Raw genomic sequence first — 18,643 nt, 5'->3', positions numbered from 1 at the left:
GAGAGAAGGCAGGAACAGGATACTGAGTTGGATGATCATATTAAATGGCTGTGCAGGCTCGAAGGGCCGAATGGCCTACTCCTGCACCTATTTTCTATGTTTCTATGTTTCTATGAAGGCCAAAGTGCCAAAAGCCTTTTTGACCACCTTATCTACCTGCGTCTCCACCTTCAAGGAACCATGCACCTGTACTCCTAGATCCCTCTGCTCTACAACACTACCCAGAGGCCTAGCATCTACTGTGTAGGTCCTGCCCTTGTTCGACGTCCCAATATGCAACACCCCACACTTCTCTGTATTAAATTCCATCACCCATTGTCAAGTGAAACTTGGGTCAGATACAGATTATGTTCAGTTTAGTGTAGATATACATCGCGGACACAGGCCCTCCGACCCACTGAGTCCGCTCCAACCAGCCTGCACAGTTACACAGTCCTACACTCATGGGACAATTTATATAATTTTACCACAGCCAATTAACCCACAAAACCCGTATGCCCTTGGGGTGTGGGAGGAAACTGGAGCACCCGGAGAAAACCCATGCAGGTCACAAGGAGAATGTACAAAGTCTGTACAGACAGCACCCGTAGCCAGGATCGAACCTGGGACTCTTGCAAGGTTCTTCTTCGGATCAGTCAGGGTTCCGACCCGAAACGTCACCTATCCAAGTTCCCCACAGATGCTGCCTGACCCACTGAGTTACTCCAGCACTCTGTGAAACGTCACCTATCCATGCTCTCCACAGATGCTGCCTGACCCGCTGAGTTACTCCAGCACTCTGTGAAACGTCACCTATCCATGTTCCCCACAGATGCTGCCTGACCCGCTGAGTTACTCCAGCACTCTGTGAAACGTCACCTATCCATGTTCTCCACAGATGCTGTCTTAGTTATGGTACAGCAGCATCTATGGAGCTAAGGAAATAGGCAACGTTTCGGGCCGAAACCCTTCTGGAAATAGGCAACGTTTCGGGCCGAAACCCGGAAGGGTTTCGACCCGAAACGTTGCCTATTTCCTTAGCTCCATAGATGCTGCTGCACCCGCTGAGTTACTCCAGCACTCTGTGAAACGTCACCTATCCATGTTCTCCACAGATGCTGCCTGACCCGCTGAGTTACTCCAGCACTCTGTGTCAATCTTCGGGAGTGAGACAAAGCCTAGCAAGTGATAGGTTTACCAGGTTAATTCCCGGGATGGCGGGACTGACATATGCTGAGAGAATGGAGCAGCTGGGCTTGTACACTCTGGAGTTCAGAAGGATGAGAGGGCATCTCATTGAAACACATAAGATTATTAAGGGCTTGGACATGCTAGAGGCAGGAAACATGTTCCCGATGTTGGGGGAGTCCAGAACCAGGGGCCACAGTTTAAGAATAATGAGTAAGCCATTTAGAACAGAGACGAGGAAACACTTTTTTTCACAGAGAGTTGCGATTCTGCCTCAGAGGGCAGTGGAGGCCGGTTCTCTGGATGCTTTCAAGAGAGAGCTAGATGGGGCTCTTAAAGATAGTGGAGTCAGGGGATATGGGGAGAAGGCAGGAACGGGGTACTGATTGTGGATGATCAGCCATGATCACATTGAATGGCGGTGCTGGCTCGAAGGGCCGAATGGCCTCCTCCTGCACCTATTGTCTATTGTCTATTGACACACAGTCGAGACCCTTCCTTCTTGTAAAGCAGCAACTCTAGCGCTGAGCCACTGTGCTGGCCCGGCTGTCATTGGTGAGGCTGCCCCATGATTCACGAGGGTGGCATTGGCTCCATAGATGGTGTCACCGCATGACAGCCTGTCTGGGTGAAGTCACTCGCCTCATATAGCCGAGTCTCATTGGCCGTCCTTTGACTGCGACTGTGATATGACAGCGCTGTTGGTGTGTGTTAAATCACCCAGCCATGTGCTCGCAGCCCCAGCCACCCCTCAACTTAGAAACTTGCCCTGTAACACTAGCCGACTGACACTGCTGGGGACAGCTGGAGAGAAATCACAAGGCCATGATGTAAGGCAGTGCTGTGAATGTGTGTTAGGTGGCAGTTAGACGGTCTGGCAGTCCTGGTTACCTCCGTCTGATTTATGGCAGGAATCTCATCGCAGTGTAAGACTACCTGCTTTTATGTACTGAGGGTTGAAGTTCCACAAGCTAGAGTTATGTGGAAACTATGCAAAGGGCAAATTAGCGTGTGAACCGGGCTAATGCCTCCAGCACCTTCACTGTCCGCTGCAGGAGACACCCCCGGGACACAAACGGCGGCACGGTGGCGCAGCGGTATAGTTCCCGCCTTGAGTTGCCGCCTTGCTGCCTCACAGCTCCAGAGACAGAAACATAGGAACATAGAAAATAGGTGCAGGAGGAGGCCATTCGGCCCTTCGAGCCTGCACCGCTATTCATTGTGATCATGGCTGATCGTCCCCTATCAATAACCCGTGCCTGCCTTCTCCCCATATCCCTTGTACTCCACTAGCCACGTAGACCTCTAAATCTCTCTTAAGGACATGCTAGACATCCGTCTACACTGCCCTCTGTGGCAGGGAAAACACGCACTTCACCACCTCTGGGTAAAAACGTTTTTTTCGGCCAGGTTTTAAATGACCTGCAATCTAAGACTGTGTGGCCAGGTTCTGGACTCGCCCGTGAGGCACATTTTTCCTGCATTTACAGTAAAAAGTCCTTTTATGCCTTATATGTTTGATGAAATTCCCCCTCAGCGAGCAAACGCCAGCGATACAAGCCCGATCTTTCCTCATGTGACATTAAATCTTCACCCAGGGATCAATCTCGTGAACCAACGCGGGTTCGATCCTGACCACGAGTGCTGTCTGTACGGAGTTTGCACGTTCTCCCTGTGACCCGAGTGGGTTTTCTCTGAGATCTTCAGTTTCCTCCCACACTCCAAAGACGTACAGGTTTGTAGGTTGATTGGCTTGGTTTTGAATGTAAATTGCCCCTGGTGTGTGTAGGGTAGTGTTATAGTGTGCGGGGATCGCTGGGCGGTGCGGACTCGGTGGGCCGAAGGGCCTGTTTCCGCGCTGTATCTCTAAAACTGAAAAAGCTAAAATTCAAACTAAAACACAGATGGCCAGGAGAGGGGAGAGGAGAGGAGAGGAGGGAAGGAGAGGAGAGGAGAGAGGAGAGGAGAGGAGAGGAGAGGAGAGGAGAGGAGAGGAGGGAGGGAGAGGAGAGGAGAGAGAGAGGAGAGGAGAGGAGGGGAGGAGAGGAGAGGAGAGGAGAGGAGAGAGGAGGGGAGAGGAGGGGAGAGGAGAGGAGAGGAGGGGAGAGGAGAGGAGGGAGAGAAGGGGAGGGGAGGGGCAACAGGGGAGGAGAGGAGAGAGGGAGGAGGAGAGGGGGGAAGGAGAGGAGGAGAGGGAGAGGAGAGGAGAGGAGAGGAGAGGGGAGGAGAGGAGAGTAGAGGAGAGGAGAGGAGAGGGGAGGAGAGTAGAGGAAGAGGGAGAGGAGAGAAGAGGAGAGGAGAGAGATGTTGGTTCGTGGGTACTGCTCCAGTACATTGAGCAGACCGGACTTTGAATAACGTTGGTTCCCGCATGTGTAATATTTGCGAATATCTATGTCCCACTTGCACGACTTTCTCGGCGACTGCCGGCACCCGTCATAGGTCGTTGCAGGTCCCCAAAAGTGTCCAACATGTTGAAAATTCAGCAGCGACCAGAAAGACGCTACAACTCTTTGGGCGACAGAGGAGATGACTCACGACCGTACGGGCGACATGTCGCGGGGTGAAGCCTGTACGGTCGTGAGTAGTCGCCCAAAGAGGCGCACCTTGTTCCGCTCGCCGCTGGATTCTTGCAACGACCTATGACGGGTGCCGGCAGTTGCCGAAAAAGTTGCGTAAGTGGGACAGGCCTATTCGGTTTAAACTGGTGTGTAAACCAAATCCTACCTCCAGGGTGACAATGCTAGTTGCATGTTCAGGCTTGTCACATTTATTATTAACCATATAACCATATAACAATTACAGCACGGAAACAGGCCATCTCGGCCCTACAAGTCCGTGCCGAACAAATTTTTTTTCCCCCTTAGTCCCACCTGCCTGCACTCATACCATAACCCTCCATTCCCTTCTCATCCATATGCCTATCCAATTTATTTTTAAATGGTACCATTTAAAAATAAATTGATGACACTAATTATTGTCACGTGTACCGAGGTACAGTGAAAAGCTTTTGTTTGTGGCTAACCGTGGCTAACCAGTCAAAGACCAGACTTTACATGTTTGCAATCGAGTCGCCCAGATAAAGGTGAATGGCTATAACATTTAGTGCAAGATAAAGTGTGATTAGACATTAAATGGAATATAAAGAAACTGCAGATGCTGGTTCATATCGAAGATGGACACAAAATGCTGGAGTAACTGAGCAGGTCATGCAGCATCTCTGGAGAACATGGCTAGGTGGTTTCGGATCGGGACCCTACTTCAGTCTGGGTTGCGACCCGAAACATCACCCATCCATGTTCTCCACAGATGCTGCCTGACCCGCTGAGTTACTCCAGCACTCTTTGAAATGTCACCTATCCATGTTCTCCACAGATGCTGCCTGACCTGCTATCTACGTTCTCCACAGATGCTGCCTGACCCACTGAGTTATGGTGCAGCAGCATCTATGGAGCTAAGGAAATAGGCAACTTTTCGGGCCAAAATCCTTCTGGAAATAGGCAACGTTTCGGGTCGAAACCATTACGGGTTTCGGCCCGAAACTTTGCCTATTTCCTTAGCTCCATAGATGCTGCCTGACCCGCTGAGTTACTCCAGCACTCTGTGAAACGTCACCTATCCATTTTCTCCACAGATGCTGCCTGACCCGCTGAGTTACACCAGCATTCTGTGTCTATCCATCTATCACTTTGCCAGGCTTAAGAAGATAGACACAAAATGCTGGTGTAACTCGGCGGGTCAGGCAGCATCTCTGGAGAAGGAATTGGGTGGCGTTTCATGTCAAGACCCTTCCTCCACCTAGCACAAAGATCTCCAACGAGGTAGATGGGAAGTTAGGAATGCACTCTAGCTGGTGAGAGGGCGGTTCAGTTACCTGACTGTCACTAATTCTTCCAAAGTGCATCGGGATTATGTTCACCGGCATGAATTCTCCAAAGTCTTGAGATCTGAAAGTTTGCAGTCCTTTCGAATATTTGACGGAGTTCCAGCTCGTCAAGAGGGATTCTCCGCTGATGATATGGCCCTTCAACGGACTCTGCCTCAAAATAGCAACATGACAGATGGAACTCCGAGCTGGAGATGTGCGATGGGAGGAACTGCAGATGCTGGCTTCAACTGAAGATAGACACAACATGCTGGAGTAACTCAGCGGGACAGGCAGCATCTCTGGAGAGAAGGAATTGGTGACGTTTCCGGTCGAGACCCTTCTTCAGACTGCGAGTCAGGGGAGAGGGAAACAAAAGAAATGGACGGTACAAATGAACCCTACATGGACCATTGTGGCTCCATCATTTATTGATCATCGTTGAATTGTGCAAAACTTTCATTAATTGTCAGCAAAATTAGTATACAGTATACATCATATATATGTGGTATAGATATATAGATCCTGACTCTCAGTCTGAAGAAAGGTCTTGACCCAAAACGTCACCCATTCCTTCTCTCCAGAGATGCTGCCTGTGAGTTACTCCAGCATTTTAGTGTCTAACTTCAGTACAAACCAGCATCTGCAGTTCCTTCCTACAAATTTTGAACACATTTTCCTTGGTCTCCATCCCCTTGTTCCTATTTTCACACCTTACACTCCCTTATCTATGTATCTCCCCCTCCCCTGACTCTCAGCCTGAAGAAGGGTCTCGACCCAAAACGTCACCAATTCATTCTATCCAGAGATGCTGCCTGTCCCGCTGAGTTACAATAGACAATAGACAATAGGTGCATGAATAGGCCATACGGCCCTACAATCCAGCTATTCAGTGTGATCAAGGCTGATCATCCCCAATCAGTATCCCGTTCCTGCCTTCTCCCCCGTATCCCCTGACTCTGCTATCTTCAAGAGGCCTATTTAGCTCTCTCTTGAATGTATCCAGAGAACCTGCCTCCACCGCCCTCTGAGACAGAGAATTTCACAGACTCACAACTCTCTGGGTGAAAAAGTGTGTCCTCATCTCCGTTCTAAATGGTTCACCCCTTATTCTTTAGCTGTTACTCCAGCTTGCTGTGTCTATCTTCAGTTCAAACCAGCGTGCTGCAGTTCCGTCTTTACACAGTTAAATAGAGGGTCTGTTGATATCTACTCGAGCTCTGTCCTTCTGTTGTCTAAAAGTGTTTAGTTTAGTTTAGAGATACAGAGCAGAAACAGGCCCTTCGGCCCACCGAGTCCGCACCAACCAGCGATCCCTGCACACTTACACTATCCTACACACACTAGGGACAATTTACTATTATACCAAACACATTCACGTACAAAGTCTGAAGAAGGGTTTCGGCCCGAAACGCCGCCTATTTTCTTCGCTCCATAGATGCTGCTGCACCCGCTGAGTTTCTCCAGCAATTTTGTGTACATTCACGTACAAACCTGTACGTTTTATAGAGTCTTGTCCGAAATCAGAGTCTGATGAGCGATACCATCTGTCCATCATATACGTGTGTTTTCATATATTTCTGAATTTCGTCGCAAAGCCAACATTTTGTTCCAGAGTGAAATGTACTTGTTTGAAAGAAACAGCATGGAAACAGGCCCTTCAGAGGAAGGGTCTCGACCCGAAACATGCTGCCTGACCCGCTGAGTTACTCCAGCATTTTGTATCTATCTTACATAGAAACATAGAAACATAGATAATAGGTGCAGGAGTAGGCCATTCGGCCCTACTCAATATGATAATGACTGATCATCCAACTCAGTATCCTGTACCTGCCTTCTCTCCATACCCCCTGATCCCTTTAGCCACAAGGGCCACATCTAACTCCCTCTTAAATCTTGTAATGCTATTGGTTACACTCCAGTCAAGATATGTTGGAATTTAAATGTCTCTTCATCCAGACGGCACGGTGGCACAGCGGTAGAGTTGCTGCCTCACAGCGCCAGGGACCCGGGTTCGATCCTGACTACGGGTGCTGTCTGTACGGAGTTTGCACGTTCTCCCCGTGACCGGCGAGATCTTCGGTTTCCTCCCACACCCCAGAGATGTGCTGGTCTGCAGGTCAACTGGCTTGGTGTAAGTGAGAAACTGCCCCTAGTTTGTGTAGGATTGTGTTAATGTGCGGGGATCGCTGGCCGGCACGGACTCGGTGGGCCGAAGGGCCTGTTTCTATGCAGTATCTCTGAACTAAACTGAAAACAGAAACGTTGAAGATCATTTTTAACCCCATTAACATCAGATTTTCCTTCCTGACCTGATCCTTACAACACCCATGTTTTCTCAGATGCTCCCGTTTATTTTAAGGTATGGGTTTCATGCTGCACGGGATCATTTTACTTCACAAGGACATTTGTTTTTGTGGCAGGGTCGGCTCGATGTTGACAGGTTTCCAATGTCGTTAAGACTCGAAAACATTTGTCTGGAGTTCGAGACAAATCATCATGTGACGGACAAGAGGGTGTGACATAGACCTCCTCTTCGTTTAGTTTAGAGATACAGCGCGGAAACAGGCCCACCGAGCCCGCGCCGACCAGCGATCCCCACACACTAACATTATCTTACACTCGCTAAGGACAATTTACACATTTACACCAAGCCAATTTACCTACAAACCTGTGCGTCTTTGGAGTGTGGGAGGAAACCGAAGATATTGGAGAAAACAATCACGGGTCACGGGGAGAATGTACAAACTCTGTACAGACGGCACCAATAGTCAGGATCGAACCCGGGTCTCCGGCGTTGCAAGCGCTGTAAGGCAGCAACTCCACCTCAGCGCCACCGTGCCACCCTTGTTCAGTTACTCCATGGTAGTACAGAGATAAGTCTTCACCATCTCTAGGCTTCCGTCTGCCAAAGATTCAGATTCAATTTTAATTGTCATTGTCAGTGTACAGTACAGAGACAACGAAATGCAAAGAGTTCATGTATCATCTGTGATCACACCCTACTTACATCACACCATTATACACTGAAAAATAATCTTACCCAGACCATCACACAAACCAAACTGGACACAAATTGCTGGAGTAACTCAGCAGCGACCCAGCATTTTGTGCCTATCTTTGGTGTAAACCAGCATCTGCAGTTCCTTCCTACACAAACCAACCTCCCTTCCATTGACTCCATCTACACCTCACGCTGCCTCAGCAAGGCCAGCAGCATCATCAAGGACGAGTTGCACCCTGTCCACTCATCTTCTTAAGTCAGGGGCAAGGGAAATTAGTCTTTCAGTCTGAAGAAGGGTCTCGACCCGAAACATCACCCATTCCTTCTCTCCAGAGATGCTGCCTGTCCCACTGAGTTACTCCAGCATTTTATTGTTCCTTTCCAGGTGCTCTCTCCTAAATCTACCCTAAATTTACAGATGCCTTCCCTACTGCACCATTTAAAGGTGCCCTCCCCTAATTCACCATTTAAAAGTGCCCTCCCCTCATTCACCATTTAAAGGTGCCCTCCCTTAATTCACCATTTAAAGGCGCCCTCCCCTACTGCACCATTTAAAGATGCCCTACCCTAAATCCACATTTACAGGTGCCCTTCCCTAAGCACCCTCCCCTATATGTAGCCATCTAGCTAGCATTATGCATCCTGTAATTTTGTCACTTTTCGTGTCCTGAATTTTCTTAACCTTTCGCGTCCTGAATTTTCGTCGCTTTTCACATGCTGAATTTTCGTCGCTTTTCCTGTGCTGAAATTTTGTTGCATATCGTGTCCTGTAATTTCAACGCTTGATGCATCATGAAAGTTCGTCGCCTTTCGCGTCCTGAATCTTCATCGCTTTTCGCATCCTGGATTCGTCTGTCTGTGGAATTCTCTGCCTCAGAGGGCGGTGGAGGCAGGTTCTCTAGATGCTTTCAAGAGAGAGCTAGATAGGGCTCTTTAAAAATAGCGGAGTCAGGGGATATGGGGAGAAGGCAGGAACGGGGTACTGATTGGGGATGATCAGCCATGATCACATTGAATGGCGGTGCTGGCTCGAAGGGCCGAATGGCCTACTCCTGCACCCAATGTCTATTGTCTATGCCTGTTTTCAGTTTAAATCGGCATCTGTAGTTCCATCTAAGCTAATCCCATTACCTGTATTTGACCAGTATCTCTCTAGTAAGCCTTTGGCATCTGTTTTTAACAACACAATATTCATTTGGCTAATTACATTTATTTCCCTTAAAAGCATTTTATTTCCCTTGAAAGCATGAAAAAACAATTGTGAAACTTTGGCAAGCAATATAATAAAATGTAATAAAGTCCATGCTGGAGTATTCAGGTTAATTAGTTTAGTTTATTGTCACGTGTACCGAGGTACAGTGAAAAGCCTTTGTGGCATGCTAACCAGTCAGCGGAAAGACAACACATGATTACAATCGAGCCGTCCACAGTGTACAGACACATGATAAAGGGAATAATGTATTTTACAAGTGAAAGTCCATTAGAGTCCAATTAAAGATAGTCCGAGGGTCTTCAATGAGGTAGATAGTAGCTCAGGACTGCTCTCTAGCTGGGAAGAAACTGTCCCTGAATCTGGAGGTGTGTGTGTGTTTTCACACTTCTGTACCTCTTGCCCGATGGGAGAGGGGAGAAGGGGCAGTGGCCGGGGTGCGACTGGTCCTTGATTCTGCTGCTAGCCTTGCGGAGGCAGATTTAAGCTGGAGACTTCATACTTACCAATAACGTCCTGGCTCTTTATACATATATGGACTCCAGTCATTCCCTAGTAGATGAGATAATTGACTTATCTTGGTCCTGCCCTAAAATAACCCCAGTCCCACAACGCAGCTGATTTAACTTCACCCTGCCACGGAGTAAAGATGACACACAGATAGAGTCACATCTTGTTGCCTGTGCTGTCGTTGTTGCTGTTTCACCTGTACAATTGGGAGCTGAGTTTAGAGATACAGCACGGAAACAGGCCCTTCGGCCCACCGAGTCCGTGCCGACCAGCGATCCCCGCACACGAACACTACCCTACACATACTAGAGTTCCTGGAAGGAACGGACAGGAGATGTTTTGGGTTAGTTCACTAGAATTGAGACGGATGAGAGGGGATCTTATAGAAACATATAAAATTCTTAATGGACTGGACATGATCGATGCAGGAAAAATGTTCCCGATGTTGGGGGAGTCCAGGACCAGGGGTTCAAAGTTTAAGAATAAGGAGCATTTAGGACTGAGATGAGGAAAAACCTTTTCCACCCAGAGAGATGTGAGTCTGTGGAAACAGGCCCTTCGGCCCACCGAGTTCATGCCGACCAGCGATCACCCCGCATGCGAACACTATCCTACACACACTAGGGACAATTTACATTTATACCAAGCCAATATCTGACAAACCTGGACATCTCTGGAGTGTGGGAGGAAACTGCAGCACTCGGAGAAAACCCACTCAGGTCACGGGGAGAATGTACAAACATTCACGATCTGGCGCTGTGAGGCAGCAACTCTACCGCTGCGCCACCCCTTTGTTTAATATGAGAGTTGTCTTTGACTGGAGCATTTGTTCAATAATGCTGACAGGCAGAATTTCGCAAACCTTTCCCTGGTGCCTAACACTTTGGGACTTTGCTGCCTTAAAACTAAAAGTAAAGTGTTCTCTTTGCTTACACTGTTGTTCTGTTTCCAAAGGCAACAGAATTTATTTTGACATTGAGGGTGAGAGGTGCCTTTGTATTTATCCCCAGTGTTAGTGATGGCTGGGCCTCCTCCATGGCCAGAGTGAGTCCCACCGCAAATTGGAGGAGCAGCGCCTCATATTTCGCTTAGGTAGTTTACACCCCAGCGGTATGAACATTGACTTCTCCAATTTCAGGGAGTCCCTGCTTTCTCCCTCATTCCCCTCCCCTTCCCAGCTCCCCCACAGCCTATTCTCTCCACCTCTTCTTTTCTACTTCCCCCCCCCCCCACCCCCCCCCCCCCGACATCAGTCTGAAGAAGGATCTCGACCCGAAACGTCGCCTATTTTCTTCTCTGCGTAGATGCTGCCTCACCCGCTGGTTTCTCCAGCATTTTGTGTCTATCGCAGGTTGAACGTAATTGTTATTAAGGCCGGCATGGTGGTAGAGTTGCTGCCTCACAGTGCTAGGGACCCGGGTTCGATCCTGACTATGGGTGCTGTCTGTGAGGAGTTTGTACGTTCTCCCCATATGGCGTTTGATCCTGACTATATTATGACTATACCCCACTGTGCACGCCTCGAGTGTAATCATGTGTTGTCTTTCCGCTGACTGGTTAGCGCGCAACAAAAGCTTTTCACTGTACCTCGGTACACGGGACAATAAACTAAACTCAAATTAGGTCTTGAATTGAATTGAATTGAATAGTTTATTGTCACATGTGACAGGTCACAGTAAAATTCTTTGCTTGCGTACACAAGGTAAGCAAATAGTCGCCCATAAAGGGCGAAGAAACATAGAAACATAGAAACATAGAAATTAGGTGCAGGAGGAGGCCATTCGGCCCTTCGAGCCTGCACCGCCATTCAATATGATCATGGCTGATCATCCAACTCAGTATCCCGTACCTGCCTTCTCTCCATACCCCCTGATCCCCTTAGCCACAAGGGCCACATCTAACTCCCTCTTAAATATAGCCAATGAAGTGGCCTCACTACCCTCTGTGGCAGAGAGTTCCAGAGATTCACCACTCTCTGTGTGAAAAAAGTTCTTCTCATCTCGGTTTTAAAGGATTTCCCCTTTATCCTTAAGCTGTGACCCTTGTCCTGGACTTCCCTAACATCGGGAACAATCTTCCTGCATCTAGCCTGTCCAACCCCTTAAGAATTTTGTAAGTTTCTATAAGATCCCCTCTCAATCTTCTAAATTCTAGAGAGTATAAACCAAGTCTATCCAGTCTTTCTTCATAAGACAGTCCTGACATCCCAGGAATCAGTCTGGTAAACCTTCTCTGCACTCCCTCTATGGCAATAATGTCCTTCCTCAGATTTGGAGACCAAAACTGTACGCAATACTCCAGGTGTGGTCTCACCAAGACCCTGTACAACTGCAGTAGAACCTCTCTGCTCCTATACTCAAATCCTTTTGCAATGAAAGCTAACATACCATTCGCTTTCTTTACTGCCTGCTGCACCTGCATGCCTACCTTCAATGACTGGTGTACCATGACACCCAGGTCTCGCTGCATCTCCCCTTTTCCCAATCGGCCACCGTTTAGATAATAAGCTCTCGATCCGAAACATCACCCTTTACTTATTCCAGAGATGCAGCCTATCCCGCTGAGTTACTCCAGTATTTTGTGTTCTTCTTTTTCTTATCGAGTCCACACACAAGATTAGGAGTTGTTCAGCCAAGGCTGATCACACATCTCGGCATCTGCACATAATGGTGTCTGTCATGTGTTTCTTGTGTGTGGTGGTGGAAAGATTGGTGGAAACAGGGTCGCGACTTGAACGCTCTTTCCTTGACCCCATTTTGTGTTGATCGCTAGTGGAAACTAGAATCGCTACTCAAACTAAGTGACGTGTCGGGACGGGACTTTTCAGCAAATGAAGGGACTCGACCCGAAACGTCACCTATCCGTGTTCTCCACAGATGCTGCCTGACCCGCTGAGTTACTCCAGCACTCTGTGAAACGTCACCTATCCATGTTCTCCACAGATGCTGCCTGACCCGCTGAGTTACTCCAGCACTCTGTGAAACGTCACCTATCCATGTTCTCCACAGATGCTGCCTGACCCGCTGAGTTACTCCAGCACTCTGTGAAACGTCACCTATCCATGTTCTCCACAGATGCTGCCTGACCCGCTGAGTTACTCCAGCACTTTACATCCTTTTGCGCATTAACCGGCATCTGCAGTTCTTTGGTACGCAAAAATGCTGGAGAAACTCAGCGGGTGCAGCAGCATCTATGGAGCGAAGGAAATAGGCAACGTTTCGGGCCGAAACCCTTCCGGGTTTCGGCCCGAAACGTTACCTATTTCCTTCCTGAAGAGTTTCGTCCCGAAACCATGCCTATTTCCTTCGCTCCATAGATGCTGCTGCACCCGCTGAGTTTCTCCACCATTTTTGTGCACCATCGATTTTCCAGCATCTGCAGTTCCTTCTTAAACACATCTGCAGTTCTTTGTTTCGTCATCTACTGCAATGTCGCTGTCAGGGGTGGAGCCCAGTCCTAATGGCACAGACCCCAGCACAGTCAGGGGCCTTTCCCTGCCGTCACCTCACAATATTAATATCACGTTGATGTAATTTAAAACATTTGCATTGGCAGTCTTGCTGTAGGGACTGTGGGCTGTCTGTTGTTTTTCGGGTTTACTTTGCAAGAAAGAATAACTTTTGACTTCGGAAGAAAAACAGGAGGTTTTGCTGGATGTGCGATATCGTTCAGTTTGATCTTAGTTTTCTGGGTGTTGCAGCTTTGTGAACAGGCTCTCTATGAGTCAGAGTTTTGCCAGAGCCAAGACTCAATGAAAGACAATCACAAAGGAGGGATATTATTTATTTCGAGCATCCCGAGAATACAAAAAAACATGGGTGTCATGCTGTGGTTCTATACGGCGCTGGTCAGGCCGCATTGGGAGTATTGCGAGATGTTTTGGGCCCCATATCATATAACCATATAACAATTACAGCACGGAAACAGGCCATCTCGACCCTTCTAGTCCGTGCTGAACACGGATTCTCCCCTAGTCCCATACACCTGCGCTCAGACCATAACCCTCCATTCCTTTCCCGTCCATATAACTATCCAATTTATTTTTAAATGATAAAAACGAACCTGCCTCCACCACCTTCACTGGAAGCTCATTCCACACAGCCACCACTCTCCGAGTAAAGAAGTTCCCCCTCATGTTACCCCTAAACTTCTGTCCCTTAATTCTCAAGTCATGTCCCCTTGTTTGAATCTTCCCTACTCTCAGTGGGAAAAAGCTTATCCACGTCAACTCTGTCTATCCCTCTCATCATTTTTAAAGACCTCTATCAAGTCCCCCCTTAACCTTCTGCGCTCCAAAGAATAAAGACCTAACTTGTTCAACCTTTCTCTGTAAAAAGTATCTGCGGAAGGATGTGCTGGAATTGGACAGGGTCCAGAGGAGGTTTACGAGAATGATCCCAGGAATGAGTAGATTAGCCTATGGTGAGAGTTGAAGGTGCTGGGCCTGTACGCGCTGGTGTTTAGAAGGATTTGGCCAAATGGCCTAATTCTGCTCCTAGAACTATCCGGCACGGTGGCGCAGCGGTAGAGTTACTCCCTTACAACGCTAGAGACCCGGGTCCGATCCTCATGACGGGTGCTGTCTGTACGGAGTTTGTACGATCTCCCCGTGACTGATCGGGTTTCCTCCAGGTACACCGGTTTCATCCCACGCACCAAAGACAATAGACAATAGGTGCAGGAGGAGGCCATTCAGCCCCTCGAGCCAGCACCGCCATTCACTGTGACCATGGCTGATCATCCACAATCAGTACCCCGTTCCTGCCTTCTCCCTATATCCCCTGACTCTGCTATCTTTAAGAGCTCTCTCTTGAATGCATCAAGAGAATTGGCCTCCACTGCCTTCTGAGTCAGAGAATTCCACAGAGTCACAACTCTCTCGGTGAAAGCGTTTTTCCTCATCTCCATTCTAAATAGCCTACCCCTTATTCTTACACGTATACGTACAAGTTTGTAGGTTAATTGGCTTCTGTAAATTGCGCTTGGGATAGTGTTAGTGTACGGGGATTGCTGGTCGGCATGGACTCGTTATATCTCAAATTTCACTGTCCCTTAATTGGTACGTGACAACAAACTCACCTTGAATCCCTGAAAACCTTGTATCTCTGATGTAAAGTAGTGTCGATTCTAAATAGTCCCCTTGCAAATGTTTAGATCAAACACTTCCCTCTCAGGCTCCACCTGTGCCTGCTTGCTAAGAGGTTCCAAGTGTTGTGGTCAGATGCTGATTCTATCTGCTGCTTGATGGTCTTGCTGGCTCCAGCATCAAGTATAATCTCTTCTCTGGGCGCCACTTGCTCTCAGCTCCACTTTGTGCATCTTTTTACCTGATTGGCTTTTGGCTGCAAATCTCTGAGCTTGATAAGACTGTCACATCGATCACAAGACCTGCTCATTGTGTTCCAAGCCTTGATCATTTGGCCATGCTGGCCAGCCACTCTCATAGAAACATAGAAAACATAGAAAACAGGTGCCGGAGTAGGCCATTCGGCCCTTCGAGCCAGCACCGCCATTCAATATGATCATGGCTGATCATCCAACTCAGTATCCCGTACCTGCCTTCTCTCCCTTCCTTCTCTCCACACCCTCTGATCCCCTTAGCCACAAGGGCCACATCTAACTCCCTCTTAAGTATAGCCAATGAACTGGCCTCGACTACCCTCTGTGACAGAGAGTTCCAGAGATTCACCACTGTGTGTGAAAAAGTTCTTCTCATCTCGGTTTTAAAGGATTTCCCCTTTAATCCTTAAGCTGTGACCCCTTGTCCTGGACTTCCCCAACATCGGGAGCAATCTTCCTGCATCTAGCCTGTCCAACCCCTTAAGAATTTTGTAAGTTTCTATAAGATCCCCTCTCAATCTCCTAAATTCTAGAGAGTATAAACCAAGTCTATCCAGTCTTTCTTCATAAGACAGTCCTGACATCCCAGGTTCATGGCTGATCAGCCAAAATCAGTGCCCCCGTTCCTGCTTTTTACCCCATATCCCTTGGTTCCGTTAGCCCTAAGAGCTACTGTATATCTAACTCTCTCTTAAAAGCATCCCCGCACCCTAACACTATCCTACACACACTATAGGGACAATTTACACTTTCCCAAGCCAATTAACCTACAAACCTGTACGTCTTTGGAGTGCGGGAGGAAACTGAAGATCTCGGACAAAACCCACGCAGGCCTCAGAGAGGACGTACAAACTCCGTACAGGCAGCACCCATAGTCGGGATCGAACCTGGGTCTCCGGCGCTGCATTCGCTGTAAGGCAGCAACTACCGCTGCGCCATCGTGAACTCGTTCCATACACCCAGCACAAAGTATAGGTGCTTTGTATATAGAACATATCAACTTGATTGTTTCAATCAATCAATCAATCAATCAACCTTTATTGTCATCTTGCAAGCAACAGTTGTTACAGTGCAAAATGAAAAGACGTTTCCCAGTGAATAGCGGAGCATCGCACATGAAATTTAAAACACTTCACACATAATAACACTAAAAACAATCCAGTCCCTGATGGAACAGTATAAATAGTTAAAAGCAGGTAAAAAAAAACACAATGTTAAAATACAATAAACCAATCATAAAAAATGTCCGGGGCCGCTGATTTGAGTGGCCAGTGCCAGTATTAAAGTGTCCGTGCCAGCCGCAGAGTCAAGTCAAGTGACTGTGAGTGCAGAGTGACTGTTTAGCAGCCTCACAGCCTGTGGTAGGAAGCTGTACGTGTTTATTGTACGTGTACCGAGGTACAGTGAAAAGCTTTTTAGATCAAGGATCAAGTATAGTCCAAGTGTTTAAGAAGGAACTGCACGTGCTGGAAAATCGAAGGTCCCTTCTTCTGAAGAACCCGAAACGTCACCTTTTCCTTTGCTCCATAGATGCTGCCTCACCCGCTGAGTTTCTCCAGCAAGTATAGTCGAAGGGTCACCAATGAGGTAGATAGTAGTCCAGCACCGCTCTCTGGTTGTGGTAGGGTGGTTCAGTTGCCTGATAACAGCTGGGAGAAACTGTCACTGAATCTGGAGGTGTGCGTTTTCACACTTCTGTACCTTTTGTTTTGGGTCAAGACCGTTCTTTGTGTGTTCTCTCCTACTTTAATGTGCTTTTTTTTGGTAACGTTCAGCTTTTCTTGTCGATTATCTTTTGTAATTTGCTGAAGATGGTGATCTGAATTAATTGAATTCAAGCTTCCAGAGTAGTTACAATGTGGTTAATTGTTTTCTATGTACTCAAGGTAATTAACAGCAGCGGGAATGTGCGGGAAGGAACTGCAGATGCCGGTTTACACTGAAGATACACACAAAATGCTGGAGTAACTCAGTGGGACAGGCAGCGTCTCTGGAGAGAAGGGATGGGTGACGTTTCAGGTCTAGACCCTTCTTCAGACTGAGAGTCAGGGGAGAGGGAGACATAGAGATATGGAAGGGTGAGGTGTGAAAATGACAGATCAAAGGGGACGCAGGTTAAGGTTTTATGTATTTTTCTTTTTAATCTTTTTATCTTTTTGTTTTCATATATACAAGTTCCCTTTTAACCATTTAACTACATTTACAGATAGGTCGATACTCTATGTGTATTTTGACACTGGACTCAGGTTGTACTTGTTATTAGTGTGATCCTGATCTCTTTGAAAAAAATTAATACAAAGATTTTAAAAGAAAGAAAGGAAATGTGGCTGAGGGGAAGCTGACAACGAGGCGTACAAACAGTAAAATTAATCAGGAGGGCGGTGGAACTAGTCGGAAAACCATGGGTTACTTTGAAGCTAGAGAAGTCAATGTTCATACCGCTGGATTGTAAGCTGCCCAAGCGAAATATGAGATGTTGATCAGCAGCTAACAAGTGTTACAAAGACGGCTATATTTAATACTGCAATTTAAAGTGAAATCTGGCTCCTTGTGGCGAAACTAAGCTGATGGTGCCCTCTGGTGCCTAACACGTGTCTGTGGAACGGTCTCGACCCGAAACGTCACCCATTCCTTCTCTCCAGAGGTGCTGCCTGTCCCGCTGAGTTACTCCTGCATTTTGTATCTCTCTAGCAGTGGTTCCCAACATGGGGCGTACACGCCCCACAGGGGGGCAATTTGATTTTTAAGGGGGGAAATTGAGCGCGACTGAGGAGTTCTGGGTCCAAATTTTCGATGTTTATTTTTTTGGATTTTCCATCAGGTAAACATATGTAGTTTATGTTTCAGATGTTATTTTGAGTAAATAATTTTTTTGGGGTAAAAAAGAACTTTATTGTGTAGTTATTACATAATCACCGCGCCATCGCTCTTCATGCACGAAGCACGAAGCGCGCGGGGTCATGGGAGAACCTTATTTATTGAATTGGATTTAGAAATGCGATTCAAAGAGCTTTTGCTAAGTTACCCTTATAATATCTATTTCCTCCGTTTTCTCTCAAGGGAAAGCAAGTGGGGGCATCAGGATTTTAGAGGTGATTAGGTGGGGCATGGCCAAAAAAAAGTTGGGAACCACTGCTCTAAAGTGAGGAGAATGTATGTGGAATACCCACAGTCATGCAGCTCGGAAACAGGCCCTTCGGCCCATCGAATCCACGCCAACCATCGATCATCCGTCCACACCAGTTCCACATTATTCCACTTTCCCCATCCGCTCCCGGCACACTAGGGGGCAATTCACACAGGGCGATTAACCTACAAACCTGCGCAGGTCACAGGGAGAACGGGCAAACTCCACACGGGCAGCACCCGAAGTCAGGATCGAACCCGGGCCTCTGGTACTGTGAGGCAGCTGTGCCACTTGCAAACATTACCTTGTCTCATTATTTAAGAAGCACACCATGCCTATACTCATACGGACAAAATAGGAGTTCTCGACCAGAAACGTCGCCCATTCCTTCTCTCCCGAGGCGCTGCCTGTCCCGCTGAG

This window comes from Leucoraja erinacea, chromosome 26, assembly GCF_028641065.1.
Source record: "Leucoraja erinacea ecotype New England chromosome 26, Leri_hhj_1, whole genome shotgun sequence".
Classification (NCBI taxonomy): Eukaryota; Metazoa; Chordata; class Chondrichthyes; order Rajiformes; family Rajidae; genus Leucoraja; species Leucoraja erinaceus.
The sequence above is the reverse complement of the archived record's forward strand: the minus strand, read 5'-3'. Positions refer to the sequence as shown.